At 42.7% G+C, this 22,416-nt stretch overlaps 1 protein-coding gene and 1 pseudogene across 1 annotated transcript in view; one reads left to right on the forward strand and one right to left on the reverse strand.

Moving 5' to 3' along the window:
• LOC146702536 (uncharacterized) overlaps positions 1-12,466 on the reverse strand; it is a 123,564-nt pseudogene extending 111,098 nt beyond the window's left edge.
• The window catches only part of ca10a (carbonic anhydrase 10 (inactive)a), a 320,448-nt gene that overhangs the window by 247,038 nt on the left and 50,994 nt on the right, over positions 1-22,416 (forward strand). The window lies entirely within an intron of this gene.

Raw genomic sequence — 22,416 nt, forward strand, 5'->3', positions numbered from 1 at the left:
GATCCTCAGCCAGGTGTACACCAAGGAACCGGAAGCTGCTCACTCTCTCCACAGCAGCGCCGTTGATGGTGATGGGGGTGTGTACTTCTCTGCACCTCCGGAAGTCCACTATCAACTCCTTTGTCTTTGCGACGTTGAGGGTGAGATGGTTGTCTTGACACCAGTGGGTCAGGGCGCTGACCTCCTCCCTGTAAGCCGTCTCATCACCGTTGGTGATAAGACCCACCACTGTAGTGTCGTCCGCAAACTTCACAATGATGTTGGAGCTGTTAGTGGCTGTGCAGTCGTAGGTGTAGAGTGAGTACAGGAGAGGGCTCAGTACACACCCCTGTGGAGCACCAGTGTTCAGTGTGATGGGGGATGAGGTGATGCTGCCCAGTCTGACCACCTGGCGTCTGTCAGACAGGAAGCTAAGGATCCAGCTGCAGAGGGAGCATACTTTCTTTGTTGCTTGAGGTAAGAACCAATGAAGAAGATGTTGACAGATTTTTTTTACTTGTGCTCTGCAATGTATTGGGGCGCTCCAAAATGAAAATTCGGACAATATCAGACAAGAGCAGCTTTATAGAGAGCTAGATGATCATACACAAACTTTATCAGAATTTCTTGCTGCTGTATCTCGATATGATCCTAATAATAGGGTTGCCACCAACCTACTAGGATCCTTGTATAGATGTTTTTGCAGCTTGCTACATGAATATGATGCTAGACAGAGATCTGCTTATGTGACCCACAGATTGTTACCCCCAACCACCTTGAGTGGTCATCCAGGTCGGCCACGATACACTATATCTGCTGAACAGATTTCTCACTTTGTTTCCATTGGTATGACATGGCAGAGAATTGCATCATGGTTTGGAATAAGTCGAAGAACCCTGTACAGACACAGACAAACTTTGGGAGTTGAGCCATTAAGCTATGTGGATATGTCAAATCAAGGACTGAATGGCCTTGTGACGGATATCCTACAGAAGACTCCAAATGCAGGGGAAGTATATATTCTTGGAAGTCTGAGATCTCGTGGCTTAAGAGTTCAACGTTGGAGGGTCAGTCAAAGTCTACAGGAAGTGGATCCTATTGGACGTGCATTTAGACGTTGTCATACGATAAGGCGAAGGATCTATAGTGTTCAGGCCCCCAACCACTTATGGTAAGTTCACTGGTTTGAAACAAATGGCCAGGCCTTGTGTTTAAAAGTATTAACACAATACATCAAAATTAAAGGTCCTTCATTCAAAACATTACTGAAGTTAATCTATATGATCAGCATAAGGTAAGAATAATGAAAAAAAAAAACAATAACCAAAAAAACAGAACTTGCTTTGAGTATGTTAAATATTTGGGGGGATTCAAAGTACATCAATTTAGATGTCGTCTAATGTATATACTGCTGAGTTGTTTAATCAAAATATAAATCTCTAACATCGATTGTGCCAGGTAAACGTAATGTGGAAAAAGACATTTTGTGCCACTGTGTGTATGTGTGTGCACGTGTAAGCACGTGTGTGTGGGGGTGGGGGTGGGGGGGTACTCCCCATGATGGAGTTGGGAGTAGTATAACATCTTTGTTGAAATGGTCATGCTGCTGTGCCATAGCTTTGAAATATAAATATAACTATGAGATACCATAAACAACAGCAAGTGATAACTAATAATACTGAGATGCAGACAGCAGAACACTATCCAAACCCCCACACAGAATGCTTTCATAGACAAAATTGTGTTAGTTAGGCAAACATAAGGGTTAATTTTATATACTGTATTGTATTGTATTCTGCCTTGGTAGGGTGATAATGAGTGGCAGTCTGTTATTAAATTAAATTAATTAATTTATATTAATTAAATAAATTAAATTAAAATATTGGAAACTTTGCCATAATAGGAATATGTTACACTAAGGTATTGCAGTACATAGGAGCCAGACTTACAAGCGCTTTGCGACAGCGCGTTTGTTGGTATTTGGTATTTTAAAAGACAACGCAGTGACAATATTGCGGTAACTTTTGCGGGAAATTTTTGCAACTGACCCTGTGATATATGCATTTCTGGGAGTTCATTTCTTAATGTACAAAATATGGAATGGGTAGATGGGGTAAAGCGAGTCTGCAAACCGATTTACTAAGGCTTGATACAAAATGAACTCAGTGGTTTAGAAAATAGCGCACCCGTAAAGCTAACTACACCTATGAGCTGTGCTATTTTTCCCCATTTAGTAAATCTGGCCCTCAGTATAGTCTTAAATGTCAGACTATTACATATCGCCCCATTTCAGACAAGTGAATACAAACTCATTAAACTTTGTAACTACCTTTTTCTTCTGGTGCCTGATGTCCAGCTGCCGAAGCATTGCCGAGTTTGATAGGTGCACATTCTCTCTTGACTGTAGATGTCGCTGGCATGGGCAGCTCATGCTGACATGAGGGAAAGAGGGATGTTAAGTGACTATCCAGTCCATCCACACTGGTGCTTGCAACAGGTTGCTGCCCCACGACTGTCGCATTTGACAGAGTTCTGATGGTCTCTGCTGAGGCTAATATACTGTTGAGTAATGCGGCTGCTTCACTCAAGCTACTAGCAGGTTGCTGAGTAGACATCTGTGTAGTGGTTTGAAATGTACCACTTTTTCCTTCACTTTCCTGGTCTGGACACAACTTCCTGTTCTACTGAAATGCCTTCCTGTTCTACTGAAATGCCTTCCTGTTCTACTGAAATGCCTTCCTGTTTTACTGAAATGCCTTCCTATTCAGTAGTGTGTGTGACAGCGTTTCAGTAGTGTGTGTGTGTGAGAGATAAAATATTAGTAGTGTGTGTGTGTGTGTGTGTGTGAGAGCGTTTCAGTAGTGTGTGTGTGAGAGCGTTTCAGTAGTGTGTGTGAGAGCGTTTCAGTAATAATGTCCCTTACGGCACCTCATAGCGCTATGCCTGCTGTGAGTTAGGTGTATTAATTTGCTTCAAAATCCAGTAGGAAGTGCACCACTACCACAACAAATAAGGTGGAGGTGAAACTCAGAAAAAACATGTAAGGAATATTATAAAATCACAAAAAACATAACAAAAGACTAAATGTGCCCAAGTCATTCCAACACACAGTATAAAGTGTCAGCCAAAAAAATTATTTGAAAGACAATACATTGCATACTAGAGCGGAGAATAATCCCGCACGGGTTAGTTAATGGTCATGATGGGAATCCCAGGTATTAAGAAAGTGCTGACATGCTTGTTTTTGTATGTTCAGAAGCATGCGTCTAGTATTGTGTTCCATGTTGTGTGCCCCTAGTTGCGTCTCTCCCTTGTCTACCCTCTACTCTCTGTGATTTGTCTCATGAGATACCAGATGGCACTGTGGGATGGATTCCAGACTGCTTCCTTCTACCAGTTCTATGCTGTGCTGTCATCTTGCTGGCATGGCATCAGTCTTAATCAGGGGCTAGAGAGATGCTACTTTACACCTGCACTCTGTCACTAATGCAGAAAACACTAATGTTGATTCATCTGAAAAGGAGGCAATGCCCCAACCCTTTCCTCTCCTTTCTTTCTGCATTGCATGTGGAAGTTTTGTGGTATTATCTTTAATTAATATTATGTTCTATTATTATGATCAATAGTTTTTGATGACTTTTTTGTGAACTCCCTGCAGGGACGGACGTCCTCAAGGACGCCGTCTCTCTCATTGAGACACGGAGTGCAAGTGGTGCCACAGCCCAGCATCTCTGTGGAGTCGGTGCTGTTGAGACATGGGGACAAAGTGGGGCATGGAAACATTGCATACGTCTCCCGTATGAATAACGGGGTTGTTGTTTTTGTTTACAACCTAAGATGGTTCTGTTAACTTATTTAAAGTGGGATTTCAAAAAACAAAGAGTTAATGAGTCCTGTCCACCCAAATCATTAGATGTCTCTTTCCATGTTACACATGAGGGACATTATATGGTGTATGCAAGTTCAAGTGTGATGAAATGCTTTGAGTGTGGACATGTGTGGAGAGAAGAGATCACTTGCCCCTACAGAGAGCAGGAGGCAGAAGTGGCTACAGCTGCAGCACCATCGTTGTTACTGTATGTGGAGGCAGGTAGTGCTGCCTGGCACTACTACACTGCGTCAGATTATTTATCTTTTGTGGAAAGTGTTTTCCAAAATAGAAATCAGTACTGTGTGGAAGAAATTAACTCTTTTTTTGGCCTATAGTAATGGGAGATCTGCTGTTGTAACAGACTCTTTTCCTGATGTTGAGAAGCTTATTCAGTCTGTGAAGAAAATACAGAAAGTTGTTGGTCTGGATCTCCTGGATTAAAAAAAAGCAATACAGTTTAAGGACAAATATTACTAATGTAAGACAGGAGAAAGGAACGGTCAAAACTAATTTGAGGAAAAAGTGAAATCTTTAGAATAATTCCAAGTTAAGTAGACATCAGTGGGTGTTTCTAATTTTCCTTTTTTCTTGTCTCCTTTTATTCCTTCTCTCAATATGGAAAATTTAAAGGTGGCCTTCTTTAAATGTAAATGTGGGATGGATGCACAGAAGAGAGCTTTGATTAAAGAAACACAGAAGAAGCTAGATGTAACTTTTTTACAAGAAAGCCACAGTGATAATGCTGTGGAAATAGAATGAGGGTACGGCTGACCCGTCCAGCCTTGCATAAATAAATGCATATTTAGCCATGGAACAAATTGCTGTGCAGGGGTCGGTATCTTATTTTCGCCAACTTTATATATCCAGATTTTGGCAAGTACAGAATATATTAATGTCAGAAATTCAAGGAGTTATCATTCATTTTATTAATGTGTATTTATCAAATTATGGTCCAGAATGTAAAGTTAATTTAAAATATTGGAAGATAAACTAAGTGTTATAGATTCCAGTGAATGTTTTATTTTGGGTGGAGACTGGAACTGTTGTTTTGATTACACAGAGAACAGAACTGGCGAAGGAACACATTTCGAGTCCTCCTACAACAATGATGGACTTAATTGATGTGTTGGGAAGGAATAATCCTTTGAGTAGACAGTACACCTGGGCCAGAATAGTTGAAAGTAGATGCCATGCAGGTAGGTTAGACAGAATCTATCTTTCTGGCTCTTATAGCACTCGTGTTGTGAATTGCTACATTGTTCCTGTTGTGTTTACAGATCATCACATGGTTTTAATGGAACTGGTTATTACTTCTATGGGGAAACAGAAATCTTTTTGACACTAAACTTTTATGTGATTTTAACTTTTGTGACAATTTAAAAAAAAATTTAAATCAAAGAAAAACGAGTTTCAATCTCTAATTAGATGGTGAGAGGTAGGGAAAGCTCAAATCAGAAATTTCTGCCAGCAGTACACTTATAGATCTACTAGTAACATTAGGAGGGTAAATTCAGAAACTGGAACAGGAAATAACACCTGTAGAGTGTTTCCATTTGTCAGAATAATCAGAAGGATTTATTGTCTCATAAAAGAATGTAATTAAATTATCTTCTTCAGGAAAGAGTTAAAGGGGCTCTAATTCAAGCTCGTTTTACAAAGCCTAAGGATATGGATCCACCAACAACATTCTTTTTTAACTTGGAGAGGTCAGTTGCATGAAAAAAGGCAGATGGTCTGCCTTGGCCTACCAAATGACCAAGTTACAATGAATCCAGCAGAGATGAGAAAACTTGCAACAGAGTTTTATGCAAATATCTTTTTGAAAGATACATGTGATGAAGCAGTGGCAGCAGAACTTCTTCAACTCACTTCAGAGGATCAAGCGATATTCAACACAGACTTGACATTGAGGGAGCTTACAATGGCTGTTGCACAGATGGCATCTGGGAGATCCCTAGGAAAAAATGACCTACCTGGAGATTTTTTTTTAATATTTATGGAACTTACTGGGGACAGACCTTTTGTACAGACTAGGGCTGCTCAATTAATCGAATTTTAATCACGATTACGATCTGGGCTTTCAACGATCATTAAAAATGACTGAGCCGATTATTAGCCCCTCCCTCATTTATCCGCGACACCTTAAAGGCCGGTCCGAAACCGGAAGTGAAGTCATTTTCGTGGAAAATGTAGTTTTTTACTTGTAGGCCTTAAAAGCCTATACTGGTGTTTTTATAAGTCATGTTTGACTTTTCTGAATAGTTTCTGGGATGCTTAGAACTCGAATTGCACTGCTGGAAATAGTTTATTTTGATGCACCTGCTGTTTTCTTTGCAAATTTGCATCATAGGATTGTTTTTTCGTTTTTCCTGCAGTATCTAAAAATTGCTGCATCTCCAAAATAAAACTATGAAGACACTCAAAATAAATTTCCTGTTGTTGTAAACTATTTTTTTGCGACTTTTTTGTATTTAAAGTTTTGAGGGATAAACCTCTTAAATTTCTCCAAGTAGAAATATATGTAAAAAAAACAAAAACGATTTTCAATTTTTTTGTAGTTTATTGCAATTAATGTAGTTACTATGGACTTAATGCATACATATTATTAAAATATGGGCTATAACAGTTGTATAGCAACTTGAAATGCTCCCACAAATGGCACTACAACGTGTAAAAAAATAATATAAGCTCTGGCGGACTTGGTTCTATAGTAGGTCTTAAAGGGTTAAATAAATATCGTCAAATAATCGAGATCTCAATTTCAGTGAAAATAATCGTGATTATCATTTTTGCCATAATCGAGCAGCCCTAGTACAGACAATAAGATTCTTTCAAAGGTGTTATCCAATAGACTGATCCAATATCCAATAGACCTTCTAGTTCCAGTAGTTCCAGTATTGTGTTCCAGGCAGATCTATGTTAGACAATGTATTTACTATGAGAGAAGTTTTTGCTATTTGTGAGACATATGACCACTGTTCTCTCTAAGATGAGCACGTGAGCAATCGTGCATTGCTGACACAGTGTCCGTGCACAGAAAATCAGCAAAATAAAATAAATACATGTATTTACTTTAATTCCAATTCAGGCTGGATGGTTTTTTTGCACACAGCGCAAATTTTCTGTGTGGGGAGACCATGTCAGCAGTGCGCGATTGCTCACGCGCTCAGCTTAGAGGGAACATTGCATATGACCTAAATGTGGGGATCATCTCTATTGATCAGGAGAAGGTTTTTGATCGTGGAGATCATACTTTTCTTTTTTTTCAACTTTGCAAGCATTTGGTGTAGGAAATGTTTTTCTTTCTTGGGTAAGGTCACTCTACACTAATTGTTATCAGTTAATAGAGGTATTAGGCAGGGTTGTCCTATCTCGGGTCAGTTATATAGCTTAGCAATGGAACCTCTTATTTAGATTGAGAGCTAGATTAAAAGATTTTACATTACAAATTTGGGGTCAGAGTCCTCCAGTAGTTTTTTTTTCTGCTCATGCTGATGTTATTATTATTTTTATTAGAAATCAGCGTGATGTGTGTGAACTGAGGAAGAGCTTAGCTTTGTATGAAAAGGCTTCATCCAAAGTTAACTGGAACAAAAGTGAGGCCTTATGGTAGGTAAATGGTGTGCAGACAACATTCCAACCCTGCCAGGGAATTTATGCTGGGGAAGGAATTAAGACATTGGGAAGGGATATGCAAATGTTACTAACAAACTTATATTATTAACTAAAGTCCATCAGAACCTTAAAGAGGATTCTGGAAGAAATCTGAGAGTCATTACTTGTGTCACTGTGTTTACTAAAGACCATGTTTTAGCTGACCAGTGGCATGATGCATATTAGTATGCATATTCAGTACTTTCAGTTTCTCCAGCTTTTGATAGTTGGCATGAGGAGAGTGGACTGCTTCTTTCCCTGTGAACACCTGTGTTGGGTGTTCACAGTTTATGTAGGAAGAAGCACCTATATCAAAGTTGTGTTAAGGTGCTGAACTTGTGCTCTCTAGCTGGGGTCAGAGAGTCGAGGTGGGCACAGGATTTTGGTTTTAGACCTTACACCTGAAGGGAGATGGAGGGTCTTGTATTAACCACCTGTTGAAAAATGTCTTGTGAGTCACAAGGCATTTTTCAATATACTTTTCATGTTCGTGCAATATACCTTTCACGTTTGAACAATATAATACCACGTTCGTACAATATAATATTTATATTGTACGAACGTGATAATTATGTATATTGTAATAACGTGATATTATATTGTTCAAACGTGAAAGGTATATTGTTTGAACAATATACTTTTCAAGTTATAACATGATATAGCTCTATTTTTCTTTTGTCTGGGTGGCAGCTCTACGCTTCCGTATCCAATGTGGCCTCACAAAATTATCACGACAACAACAACCACGAAAAGAGTTGGATGGACATTGCTGCTTAATCACAGCTGACTGGTCAATGTTTTTCATTAGTAATTTAGCAAAGTTGATGGTGTGTGTGTGTGTGTGTGTGTGTGTGTGTGTGTGTGTGTGTGTGTGTGTGTGTGTGTGTGAGTAAAAGACAGAGAGGGAGAGCGTTGGACAGATTTTGTATGATAAGCTTCATATTATGGACGCACAGTTTGAGCACTCAGGTTGCATCAGAGCATCAGGCCGTATAGTGTGAGACCCTGCATCGTGACTTATGAACTTCTAACCCCTGAGATTTAATTGTACAGTTTGAGCAGGAGCTGAATAACGTGACTGAAAAAAAATCGCACAGTGTTTGCCCAGCTTAATGCAGACTGTTTAAACTAAACAAGCTGCTGTTTCACATAATAAATCCTGTCAGCCGCAGTATTGCCTTCTGTTTTAACAGTTAAAGCAGTAGAGACGAGCTGTTTGCATGTGCGTGGAACTCCAGCGCCATTAACCAGGCTAGCTGTTAGCTTATAGTTCAAAATATAGCACAAACTTATAGCACAAACTTATCTCACTACAACGTAGCGCCGAAAATATGACTCGCAGCTCGAGCTCGACACAGCTGCTGTAACATAAGACTGACATCCAGCTAACCACAGCTAAAAAGATATTTAGCTTAGTCTTGATACAGCCTCTGCTACCACATCAGATCAATTGCTCTGGGCTCCTTTGATCAGCTCCATCACCTAGTGGGTGTGGGTGGTCATAGTTTGGTCCCACCTTCGCTGTTGTGATTGGTGTGGGGGTAGGGAGAGACTTAGGGCGTTGGGGGATTCCCCAGGAGCATTTTCCTTGGAGGGCTCAACCCGGGGTATCGGTCATGGCCTATTAACCCTTTAAAGCCGGTCAGAGCAGGCACGCTCTGTTTTGCGTAACTATTTTTATATTCCTGTAGAACCTGAACCACGTAAGCTAGCGCAATAATTTTTTTGCATATGAAACCGGAGAAGTTGTACTTACATCTCATGCCATCAGCTTGTGCGAGGTCACGGTTTCCTTCTACATATAGCTTTGCAAAAATTGCATAAAAAGCGCTTGCAGGAACAAAAAGATAATATTCCAGAAACACACTTTGCTGATCCCATCAGCTGTTTGTAACACTTCCTACATCGAAATAGACGACAGAGCGAACGATCTGTTGGGTCAGGTAATGTCCGCCATTACCTGACCCGAAACCGGAAGTGACATCATTTTTGCGGAAAATGTAGTTTTTTACTTGTAGGCCTTAAGAGCCTAAAAGTCATGTTTGACTTTATGCTTTTCTGAATAGTTTCTGGGATGCTTAGAACTCAAATTGCACTGCTTTAAATAGTTTATTTTGATGCACATGCTGTTTTCTTTGCAAATTTGCATTATAGGATTGTTTTTTGTTTTTTCTGCAGTATATAAAAATTGGTGTATCTCAACAATAAAACTATGAAGACACTCAAAATAAATAAACCTCTTAAATTTCTCTAATTAGAAATATATGTAAAAAAAAAACAAAAACGATTTTCAATTTTTCTGTAGTTTATTGCACTTTTTTGCAATTTATGTGGTTACTATGAATTTAATGCATAAATATTATTAAAATCTGGGCTATAACAGTTGTATTGATGTATAGCAACTTGAAATGCTCCCATGCACTACAGCATGTAAAAATATAAAGTAAGTTTTGGCGGTCGTGGTTCTATGGTAGGTCTTAAAGGGTTAAGGGCTCTGTTGGCTCTTAGGTGACGGTTTCCTCGTGGCTGCGTGCAGCGGGGCTAGGGGAGGGTCTGTGCTGATGGACGTGGGTTACTGACCTGGTAGCCTGGCTGCCCCAGGGTGGGTCCAGGATGGACGTGGGGTTGTGGGGGTGCTCCGTTTCTGGGCTTGGGTCCTGGTTGGTGTGTTGCTGGGGTTGTGCGCGGGTGGGTGTATGGGGGCCCAGCCCTGGCGCAGGGTGCCGCCAGTGCATCCAGCCACCTGGGGGGGCTCTTTGACTGGTGGGGGAGGTTGTTACATCTTGCAGGAGCTCGCCTCTTTTCAGGAACTCACTCTGCAGGAGGGGGAGATACAGGAGAGGTGGAGGAAGATCTCAGCCTGGGCGTCTATTGTCTCGTGTAGTCTGGAAGATGAGTGGATGACGGGGTGGGTGCAGTTTTCTCTGTGGTGGGGTCGGGTGGGCTGTTCCGGGCTCTGTGGAGCCAGGTGGCGCTGCTGTACTAGGCCCCGATCCAGATGGGCCTGGGCCCCCTTTCCCTGGCGGGTTGCAGAGGATGGGGGTGCCTACTGGGGTCAGGGAGGTCACTTGCCCCTCCCTTCCTTCCCTCCCCATCTCCAGCTGCCTCCCTTTTCCCGCTCCACCACAATAACCAGGGGTGCAGGGGGGCGTCCCCCCCCCCCCCCCTCCTCTGTCCCCTTCTGGCTGCCTCTGCCTCAATTTTATCCCACAACTTAGACATTCACATTACTCACACTCTCATAACACATACACATAGGATCTTGGGGGTGGGCACGATACACGGAGTCCAAATTACCATCAGGGTGTACACCTCACCCCTTGCGTCGTTGCCCACCTCTCAATTTTAAATACACGTAGACATTGAGGGCTAGCAGGAGGGGCTATGCGCTTACCTGCTGCTCTCTAGCAGGTAGCTCCATGCCCTCCTGGGTTTTAAATGCACCTTAGAACACACATGCATCAACACTACATATGAGCGGGTGGAGGGAGGTTTGGAGTCTTCTCTCACCCCCGTTCTCTGCGGCCTGCTGGAGCGGGGGGGCTAGGAGGAGGAGTTGGCTGTCCGACTGGAGTCTGGAATGTGGGGCCTCCCTGCTGCTGCGGAGTCGGGGCGGTCTGCATCTCCCCACCGCAGGGAAAAGGGTAACACTAGTTTGGTGGTGCAGTTTCCCCCTCCAGGGGCAAGGGTACCTAGACCCGGGGCTTAGAGTACGCTTGGAGAGTGTGATCGTGTGTACAGCGTCTCTTTATGTCTGTCTCCACGTTGGGTGAGTGTTGAGTAATTGCATATGAGAGCATGAGGGTGGGAATGGATGTTTGTATCTGTGTGTGCCTGTACGTCTGTGTCCATATGTCAGGTCAGGTATCAGACGCCACCTCTCTGGGGACTCTCCCCCCACCACTTCCCCTGCCAGTGGCAGACGCCTTCAGACATCGGTGCGTTGGTGGGTCTTTGTGTCCGGGGATGGACGTCCAGGTACACACCGGCTCACTCTTTGGTGGCTGCTTATCAGGGCCTGGAGCCTGGGGCTCGCTCGGGTCATTTCGGGGGTGGAGTGCCCCCGGCCTCTCGGCCTGGGGCTCGGTCACTTTGGGACAGCTGGCTGCCGGCGAAGCTCCCGGGCATGTCACTGCAACCCCCCCCCCGGCTTCTGCTCCGCGGCTGCTGAGTGAACCCTCATCTGGAACTCTCCTCAGCTCTTTCTGGGACAGTGGCGCGGCTGCCCCTCTGTTGGTCTTCCTTGGTCTCTTGTGTTCTGGGGGCCTCTGGATGTCTGGAGTTTTGATCTCCACCATACCTGCTTCATGCCCTGGTGGACGGGGCTATGGCTCCCCACAGATCATTACATGTAGGAACCTTTTAAAAACAAGCGCGTTCATGCTCACAGGTGTACACAAAGTGCCAAAAAGTGCTTCTTTTCCACCCTTCCACACTCAGCTTTATCACCAGTGTGAATTTACAATGATTAGCCAAGGTGCACTTCAGATGTCTCTGCATGTGGCTGTGAATGCACCAGAAATAAGATTAAGTAAAAATTTGAGACAGATTTGGACAGAAAATTAAAATCTGAAGCTAATTACTCATTAAAAAGAAAAAAGAAAAATTAATAAATAAAAAGATATTTAGAGAAAACTTACCGTTTCCTCAGGTTACACAAGTTGAGTTGTTTCACGGTGAAAAGTTGGTTTGTTTTGGCTCTCACTGAAGACACCGACACTGAAGACATAGCTATTCTTTTGTACTGCTTTTAAGCGAAACATTCTTTGTATGTGAGGAAAATGCTGTTCATCCTCTTCAGCTCTAGCGTAGACTCTGCCATGTTTTCATGTTTCTTCTTTCCGTGTGTCCGCTACTTTGAAACGCTTGGGCTGCTCTGCCCGCCACAGTTTCAAACTGGTCATGTGACTGCATGGCCACATCTCATTGGTAAAAAAGTACCGGAAACTCCACTGGCGGCATGCTATCTAATGTGTTAAACTATTTTTTTTTAAAGTAACGAGTCGAATTTTGCAAATGTAGCGGAGTAAAAGTACAGTTTCTTCTTCATAAATGTACTCAAGTAAAAGTAAAAAGTATCGTGCAAAAAAGGTACTTTAAAAGTACAGTTTTTTTCAAAAACTTACTCAAGTAAATGTAATGGAGTAAATGTAATTCGTTACTACCCACCTCTGCTTGTGACTGATTGATAGCTACAAACAGTCACAAAGCTAATTTTGACCCATTGTTAGGGGAGGATGTACATTTTGTGAACACCAGGAGTCACTGGAAGTTTGTGTCCTTTTTAAAGTTAAAAATCCTGTTTAGGTTTTTGCAGGACTGGGTGGAAGCCCTCGGTGAGCAATTTTCTACAGCTGTTTTTGTTTTTGGTCTTAGGTACAGAGCTATAAAAATAAAGGCTCGTGCCCTAATCAGTTTTCTTCTTGGCATGGCAAAGTTAGTAATTTGGATAACAAAAAAATACATATATTTGGACAGGGTTGGACTGATGTGGTACTTAGTTTTAAGGGGTTGGTTGCATCAAGAATGAAAGTGGAGCATGGTTTTTATAGTGTTACTTGCATTACTATTACTATTCGTTCTATGTTTTGACAAGTTCACATGGATTTAAGTGTGTGTGAATTGTTATATGAATAAAAGTGGATGTTAAAGGTCTTTCTTTCTTTCTTTTTCCACTCTCTGAGAAATAAAAAATAACATCCAAAAGGCAGTGGGAACAGAGTCTAAGTAGAAGAATGACAGCCAGACTCTTTAAAGGGTGATAGTCCTATATTTCTTACCACATTTGTTACACATGAAGGTTAAATGACAACATTTGACTTTTGTTTTATGTGGTTTCCATTTATTTTTAAAACATTGCACATGTTTTATGGGAAGCACTTCCATTTATGCAAATCAGCAGCTAAATTTTCTTTCTTAAAAAGGCTTGGCACCATCTGTTGAAGTGTCTCAGAAGACTTTTACTGATGTTTAGAACTTTTTAAATTGAAAGGACTTCTTTCACTAGTGAGTTCAGCAGGTTCCTAAAGTATTTCTGAAAATATTTTTTAACTCGGTATCAGACCTATCACCTTTTTCAAACATTACTAAAAACTCAAATGCAGATTCAGTCTGCTGGCAAGAAACTACCTGTTATTATGTTAGGCTGTACTGGTTCCATAACTCTTCTTCTGAGCACAAAAGCCCATCAATAGCATAAAATATTTATTGCTGTAGCTGTCTCCCATCAAAGCTATTGGCTGCTTTTTTCCATTCTTGCCCCGAGGTAAGTGCTAGAATGTCAGAAAAGTGGAAAAGAAGGAAAACTCTATTATTTTTATTCGCCCTCTCAATATTTGTACACTTCATATGCGTATATGACCTTGGCAGAGAACTTTCAGATTCAGGAACAAGCTGAACTTTCTTGTACCTTTATTGAATTCCAAAACAGAGTCCTTGTCCAGTGTTTTCATTGCAATCAACTGCTAAAGCAGTGAAGCTATGACATTATGCCCAGCTTTTTTCATCTTCCCCCTTTTCTGCCTTATCAGCTGTTATTTGATTTCCAGCATTGGTTGCAGGCAAGCTAATCTGGCCAGCCAGCTCCATGCTGAAAGCTAGAGACGTGGCTTGAATAACCAGAGAGTAATAAGCTTGGGAGGAAAGTTAGACCCAGCAAAGGACTTAAGTAACAGAGGATTGAATCTGGTCACTCGTCATTTAGCAATTAGAATCATAAATGTGGACACCTACGGACCATGCATTATGTCTGGCTTTTGAGGATCTTTTGGTCTACTCCACTTTATCAGTCAGGTCCTATTTAAGTGATTTCTTCATTGAGAACAGTTGTAACAGTAATCAGGCCACTGTGTGGCTAGAGAAATTTGAACTCCGCTTTCCAAAGATGTAACACACCACAGTTAATTTATGTTATAAAAATAAATTATAACATAATTTATGTAATAAATTAACTTCCCCCTTAATAATAAACACCTTCATATAGAAACTGCATTTTGTGTTTACTTATGTTATCTTTGTCTAATATTTGAATTTGATTGATGATCTGAAACATTTAAGTGTGACAAACATATAAAAAAGAAAATGGGAAGGGGCCAAACACTTTTTCACACCAGTGTATGCTATGGTTAGACCTTGGTGTAGCTGTGTGGGCTAGTCCAACCGGTATGGGGGGAGTTAAGCTCTTCTGGTGTTCAGCCACTATGTTTATTGTGTGCTGGAGTACGCATTAAAAAGTTTACAGCAGAATAACATCTGGACTGATCATTGGCTCGTCGCACCACACGAGAATGCTACATGGTGTCAGAAGATGGCACGGACTATATTTATATCCCTCTCCGGATACCGCATTGCTTATCCTGCACTGTGTTGGACTAGCCGCTAAAGAAATAAAATTTATAAAAAGAAGTCGCCCCATCATGGCGGACAGATTTCGCAAACCTGACCCTCTGGTTTTTGATGAGAACATTGCTGAGAATTGGCGTGTTTTTGAATGGGAATATGATATTTTCATCGCCACTGCCCACTCTGACAAGCCGGCGAAGACGAGGGCTTACATTCTCCTGAATATTCTGGACCAGATGCCGTTGAACGAGAATGCTCAGTTGTTTATGTTCCTGCCGTTCGCATAGCTGGTGCAGATGAAGAGATACTCACTGCTGCTGAGTCGAGAGAGGATCTGGAATGTTTGAAGGCAAAGTTTTGTGAAATCTGCAATCCACAGCACAACAGGATGATGGAAAGACACAAGTTCTACACCAGAAATCAGAAGCCAGGTGAGACACTTGAATCATTCATCAGTGATTTGAAGATCAAGGCTAAATATTGTCACTTTGGGGACCTCACTGATGAACTTCTCAGTGATTGTATTGTCTGTGGTGTCATTAGCGACATGTTAAGAAAGGCTCTGTTAAGAGACAGCAAGCTGACACTTGCTAAAGCGATCTCTGTGTGTCGAATACACTATGACTGAAAAAAATAGCACTACACTAGCGACACAAGCTACCAGTGTCAACACAGTAAAGCCCATTCTGAACAGCAAGCACAAGCCTAAGCCCCTTTCATTCCCACAGACTGTCACAAATTAACAGCAAGTGAGCTGCCACTTCAAGATGAAACATTTTACGTGGATGGCATAGAAATTGACAGCCAGATCGATTGCATCCACGCTAAAGCCAATAAGAAAGACGAGGGATTTGTCACAATACACATAAATGGCGAGCCCACTGAGATGAAAGTAGATACAGGGGTGAAATACAATGTCATGTCACTTTCAAAACAGTGAATGGCAGAAGACACACTGTCAACAAGAGAATCCTGTGAGCCTTGTTGCCTATTGAGGCACGAGAATTCAGACCACTGGCACTGTTACACTACCTTGTTGCTTAAAGGAGCAGTGTCACACATTGCCTTTCTTTTTGGTGGACAGAGAAGTACAACCACTGCTAGGATTTCAAACATCCATGGATATGGGCATTGTAAAAATGAGCCCTGAGGTCCACCAGCACAGAAAGAAGCATAGATTTCAGCTCCCACATACTCACACAGTACCAAGACCTGTTCGGTGATGAACTGGGGGAACTTCCAGTCACATACTCAATGATGCTAGACCCTGATGTACAGCCTGTGTTCCCTTCAGCTCACCGCATCCCTGTCGCGATGCAAGAAAGAGTCAAAGCAGAACTTGAATGCATGCAACGCATCGGCGTTGTAACACCAGTCACTGAGCCTACTGACTGGGTGTCCTCAATGGTGGCAGCACACAAGAAAGACAAGTGTGAGATCAGACTGTGCATAAATCCAAAAGACCTCAACACAGCACTGAAAAGACCTCACCACTCAAAGCACAGCGTTGAAGTGGCAGCACAGATGTCAGGAGCAACAGTGTTCTCTGTGCTAGATGCAAAAAACTTGTTCTGGCAAATACGCCTCGACGAGAAGTCCTCAATGCTGATGACATTTGGCACTCCATTTGGGCAACACAGGTTTCTAGGGATACCCTTTGGCATCAGCTCTGCAAGTCAGCTCTGTTTGCCGGTTACCCATGCTCTGTCATCGTGGATGACATCATTTGAGGAAATGGGGTGGTCTAACATGACGCCAACCTGAAAAAAGTGCTGACATGTACACGGGAGATCAAGCTCAGGCTAAACCCTGACAAGTGCAAATTTCACCTACACCAAGTGTCATATGTGGGCCACATCTTCACAAAGGACGGCCTAAAAGCAGACCCCTCCAAAACCATGGCAATAGGAGCAATGCCAGTGCCCACAGATGTCACGTCACTACAGCGCTTCCTCGTTATGGTCAGTTACATACAGAACCTTAGTGAAATCACCGCACCTCTAAGGAAACTGACCCACAAAGAGCCACCTCAGATCATGCCTCTCCAGCCCACCAGTATTGGCATATTATAACGTCAAGGAGCCAGTTACACTGACATGTGATGCATCATGCTATAGACTAGGCGGTGCATGTTTGCAAAATGGCAGACTGGTGGCCTTCGCATCGCGTGCTCTCATGGACACAGAGACGCAATATGCCCAGATAGAGAAGGAGCTCCTCGCCGTGGTGTTCGCCTGCACGAAGTTCGAAGATTATGTTTATGGCAAAGCAACAGTCGTCAAAACTGACCGCCAACCCCTGGTGACCATAATGAAAAAGCCCATCCATGTCGCCCCTGCCTGGCTCCAGAGGATATTACTTGCCTGGAGGAGCTAAGACAGCACATAGCCCGAGATGATGTGCTACAAGCCCTCAGCACAGTCATCCAGCGAGGATGGCCCATCAGAGAGAGCCAAGTACAGCCCGCTCTAGCCCTGTTTTCTCCATACAGAGATACAATACAATACAATACAATACAATACAAATTTATTTGTATAGCACATTTAAAACCAGAGGTAGCTAAAGTGCTTCACATAAACCAATAAAACAGTAGTAAAATACAAATGCAGATAAGCTAGCAGATGGCAGGCATTGATTAACCAAGCATACAAGTACGCAGATAAGTAAGCAAGACTTAACAATAAAACAATATAAGCAAAAGAGAGGAAAGTGGAGGGCAAGAAAGAACACTTTAAAGGCCTGCTGTAGGACCCAGCGTTCTACTGGGAGTATGCACACTAAGGAGATCAATAAGGTAGCTGGGTGCAATGTTATTTATGATTTTATAAGCAGTAGGATTTTAAAATCAATGCAGTGTTTAATTAGGAGCCAGTGAAGGCCAGTGAGAATTGGGGTGATAGACTCAAACCCTACGAGTACCAGTTAGAAGGCGAGCCGCGGTGTTTTGGACGAGTTGCAATCTACGAAGAAGGGCAGAATGAAGCCCAGTGTATAGGGAGTTGCAATAGTCTAACCTGGATGTGACAAAGGCATGGATAAGCTTTTCTAGATCCTCACGTGGTAAGTATGGCATAGCCTTAGAAATTAATCCAAGTTGATGGAAACAAGATTCAATAACAGAGGTCACATGCTTGTCAAGCTTAAAAGGGACGTCCAGGTAAACAACATATTACTTGCGGAATCAGAAAAATAATCAGCAAAGGTCCCGAGGACAGCAGTTAGATGGTACGACCAATGGGTAACATATGTAGAGAAAACAGCATAGGACACAGCACAGACCCCTGAGGGACACCACAGGTAACGGGGGCAATGGAAGAGGAGTAGGTACCCATCGTGACAGAGGACCTCTCCGATAAGTAGGATTTAAACCAACTAAGACCCATACCCATAATGCCAACCAGATGTTCAAGCTTCATTAAGAGGATATTATGGTCACGAGATCAAAAGCAGAAGACAGGTCCAACAAAACTAAGACAGCGGGGTGCCCAGAGTCAGTAATTAAAAGAAGATCATTGAAGACCCTCAAGAGAGCCGTTTCCATGCTATGGCGCAGTCTAAACCCAGATTGAAATTTATCCCAGATGTTATTCTCATTCAGATAGGTCTGATGCTGTGATAGGACAATCTTCTTGAGGATTTTTGACAGGAACGGAAGTTGCGAGATAGGTCTGTAATTAGCGAGATTTGAGTGATCTAGGGAACGCTTTTTAAGAAGAGGTTTCACTACGGCATGTTTAAAGGCAGTCGGAACACAACCCACTGACAAAGAAAGATTGATCAGTGATAATATACAAGGCCCAATTACATTAAATGCAGAATTTAAGTTTTTTTTAGACGATCAATGATTCCCTTAAGGACAGGAAGTGACACTGGTTCAAACTGAGCAAGTGTCATAGAGCAGCGTAAAGCGGGGCCTTGGGACACCCCGAGGCTTTTAAGGCTCTTAAGGTGGAGATTTTATCAGTGGTAATTTAAGAACTGCTCACAAAGAGCTGAAGAAGCCAGCCACGATGCTTCAGGATAAGGGTTAACCAAGGAGTTAAAAATATTGAATAAAACGCGTGCATTATGACTATTATGACTTTGTCCCACACACCATCAGACTGTTTAACTCCTCTCTGGAGGGGAGAGGGAGGGGAAACAGGAGGACAAAGGAGGGGGGAACAACTAAGCTGTAGTGCCTCTTCACCTCACTGTGCAATACCTTTTGTGCAATACTTTTGTAAATAGTCAACGGTGCAATAGACTCAATACTTGAAATGTGCAATTCACTTGTATTTTTATTTTTATTCCTATTTATTATATTTATCCCCTTCGTATATTTTATTTATATTGTCTCTGTATTTATATATATGTGTGTGTGTATAACTCTGTAACTTCTGTCGGTGCTGTGCTTTTTTGGAAATCGAATTTCCCAGAGGAACCCACCCGAGGGATTAATAAAGTTCTATCTAATCTAATCTAATCTAATCTAATCTATTATTCGTAACAATGGCTGACAGAACAGCCGCTTTAGCCATCTTAGCAGATTTCTGGAATTCCAAGCGCGTCCTGCGTAAAATGTCAAGGGACACCTGGAGCCTATCCTTTTTCCACCGCCTCTCAGCTTGACAGCAGGTACGGCGTAGAGCACGTGTAGAGTAATTTAACCAAGGTCGGGAACAGCTTCTAGGACATTTCACTTTTATAGGGGCCACAGTCCAGTAAGGAGGTGCATATAGCAAGTAGGGAGTTGGCAAAGTCATCAAATAAAGACTGTGTGATGCCAGCCGTATCAGGGAGCACAGATTCAGAGAAAAACGCAGAAAATTCAGCCACAGTCCCAGAATCAATGAAACGGCCAAGGCGTCGAGGGCCCCCAAGGTTCAGATCAGTTTCGCATAGATCAGCATCCAAAAGGACTGGAAATTGGTCAGAAATCCCAGTGTTGCTAGTGTCCCTGACACAAAGGTCCAATTCATGAGAGAAAACCAAATCAAGCGTGTGACCTTTAGAGTGGGTTGGAGTATTTACCCACTGAGTGATGTTACGAAATCAGTTTCACCCGGTTCTTTTTATTCCTCGAAGCATCCAGAGACGGCACCGAAACTCAGTAGTCATTTCACAAAACCTTTATTCATCTTCATTTAAGCATGCATCTTCTAGAAGGGGAGATGTGCAAGGCCGGTGTTCCTCTGCAGAATCTTCCACCTCTTTGTAAGTTACAGCCAGCTTTATAGAAGTGACCCCATCATAAAACCCCCATGGTGTGCTGCAAACTCTGTGTGTCTGTGTGTATATGCACGAGCACGTGAGTGCCTGTGTGTGCGCGTACCCGTGTGTCTATGTGAGTGCACGTGAGTGACTGTGTGCGCGTACCCGTGTGTCTATGTGAGTGCACGTGAGTGACTGTGCATGTAGGTGTGGGTGTGTCGTAACAGTTAAAGCACTGTGTGTGTCTCTGTATACCTGACTTCCTGGGGGTCATAAAAGTAATCTCCTCACCTGAGCTAAACCAAATTCCTCTACACAACATAGAAAACAGAGTTAAGATATTACAAACACTGAGACCCACACCCATGTCTCGCCTGGGGAATTTCCACTCAACATTAACTTCTCTTTGTCTTACTTTCGCAGTTCAAAGTGGGGGAGGACCTCCTAGAAATCTACTCCTAAATTCATGACACACTCAGGCCTTTATTGCATCCAGGGCAGTGTCAGTGTCTCTACAATAATTCTACATCCTACCTAACACATTTTTAAACTCTCAAATAAGCTATGCATATCTTCAGTGAGGATAAAAGAATCAGCTAAAACAAGAAAGTCTTTAGCAAGCCTATCGTCTTTACAACAGATATGAATGTTAAAATCACCAGCAATAAGAAGACGGTCATAATTTAAGCAAATAGATCCTAAGAAGTCAGCAAAATCATTGATAAAAGTCTTGTTGTATTTCGGAGGACGGTAGCCAGGGGGGGACCAGCAAGTTCCAATAATTGTGCTTCAAAGCTAACAAACATAGGTGGGGCCAGCTGCCGTATCCGGAATTTATTCCTTAAGACCACCGCAAGTCCTCCACCCCGATCCGAAAGTCTCGGTGAGCTGAAAAAAGCACAGTCCGGGGGAAGGAGCTCAGAAAAGGGAAAGGACTCACCAGGACGAATCCAGGTTTCCGTCAGGAGCAGTAAATCCAGACCTGTAGTGGTAAAAAAGTCATTCATGATAAAAGTCTTGTTCATCAACGACCTAACATTTAATAATGCCATCCAGGCCGAAGACGCCAGGTCGAGGTTAGAGGCACATCTCAGGGGCGCAGGTTGCCATAACGCACGCCACCTCCGGTAGCCTTAAGCCAACTCCAAGCTGGCAAGCAGGTCACTGGAAGGGCTGGGTATGCTTGACTTTCAGCAGGGCAAATCCATTGATGATTGAGCAGTCTAAAAGTGAACTGCTCCTGGGAAGCGGAGGAAGGACGAAAGGTTCTGACGGTGAAGTCGAAGCCAGGCTCGACCCGTGCTTTAAGATGAGCCTTTATCCATACACGGACACCGCTGTGTTTGCCCCGCTTCCTACGGCGTCTACGCTGAAAATGAGGCAGAGGTAGGCAGCATGAACCAGAGAGAGAATCCGTCTTTGTTGAGATGGCATCACTGACCCTCCAACACGGTTCTGGCCTGTAGGGGTCCGGCCCATAAGTATGAAGTGGGCGAAGACTTAAAAGAGTAAGCCGGTCATAGGTAATCAAAGCAAAGCCACCAGAATAGCATATGAGCAAAAGGACGAAAAACAACAGAAGACGAGGACGGCAAGCTGAGCACACTGGTGCCAGCTAACAATTTTATGATAGTGCAGTGACAGTAGGGATGGGAATCATTTAGGTTTTGTCCGATACTGGTGCCAAACCAGTACTTTTGAAAAGTACTGTGTTTAAACGGTGTTTAAACGTGTTAAAGTGTAACGTGTAAACGTGTTAACGTGTTAAAGTGTTTAAACGGTGCTCGGACGGTGCTCGGACCGGTGCTTAAGAAATGGAGAACACAAACTTTGTCCAAAAACCTCTTATGTTTTTATTTTTAGCAGTCTCTTTTTTTCTGCAAAATGATAACCAAGTTAGCCTTTTCTGTTGATACAACATACCTCCTTTGGTTGGAACCGGTGCTTAAACAATAGAAAACACAAACTTTGTGTATCACTCAAACAAGAAGACAGCCGCATGTAACTATGACGGTGTTTGCTAGTTCACCTTACGTGCATTAATTTAATAACGTGGTTAGCCTACTCAATGTAAATTACACACGAACAACATTAAGCTACTCACGCAGAGAAGAACGGCTGCTGCTGCCATCATCATCCATCATCATTTCTGCTACACTGGCAGGGCTAGGGGCCAGGACTCTACTCTTCGGGTTTTTGGGGGATTTTGCTGACTCCGGGTCCGATAACAGGCACCACACCCGCAATAGATGTGCTCAGTGTGAGGTCTTGCAGTAAGCTATCAAATGCGGTGCATTTCTTGGCTTTTAAAAAAAATGCTATGCGTCGCCAGGTGTTTCATCAGATTCGAGGTGTTACCTCCTTTGACAGTATCACAG

The sequence above is a fragment of the Copadichromis virginalis genome, linkage group LG8 (assembly GCF_057382275.1).
Source record: "Copadichromis virginalis isolate Kocher_CV1m ecotype Utaka linkage group LG8, C_Virginalis_male_GT1.1, whole genome shotgun sequence".
Classification (NCBI taxonomy): domain Eukaryota; kingdom Metazoa; phylum Chordata; class Actinopteri; order Cichliformes; family Cichlidae; genus Copadichromis; species Copadichromis virginalis.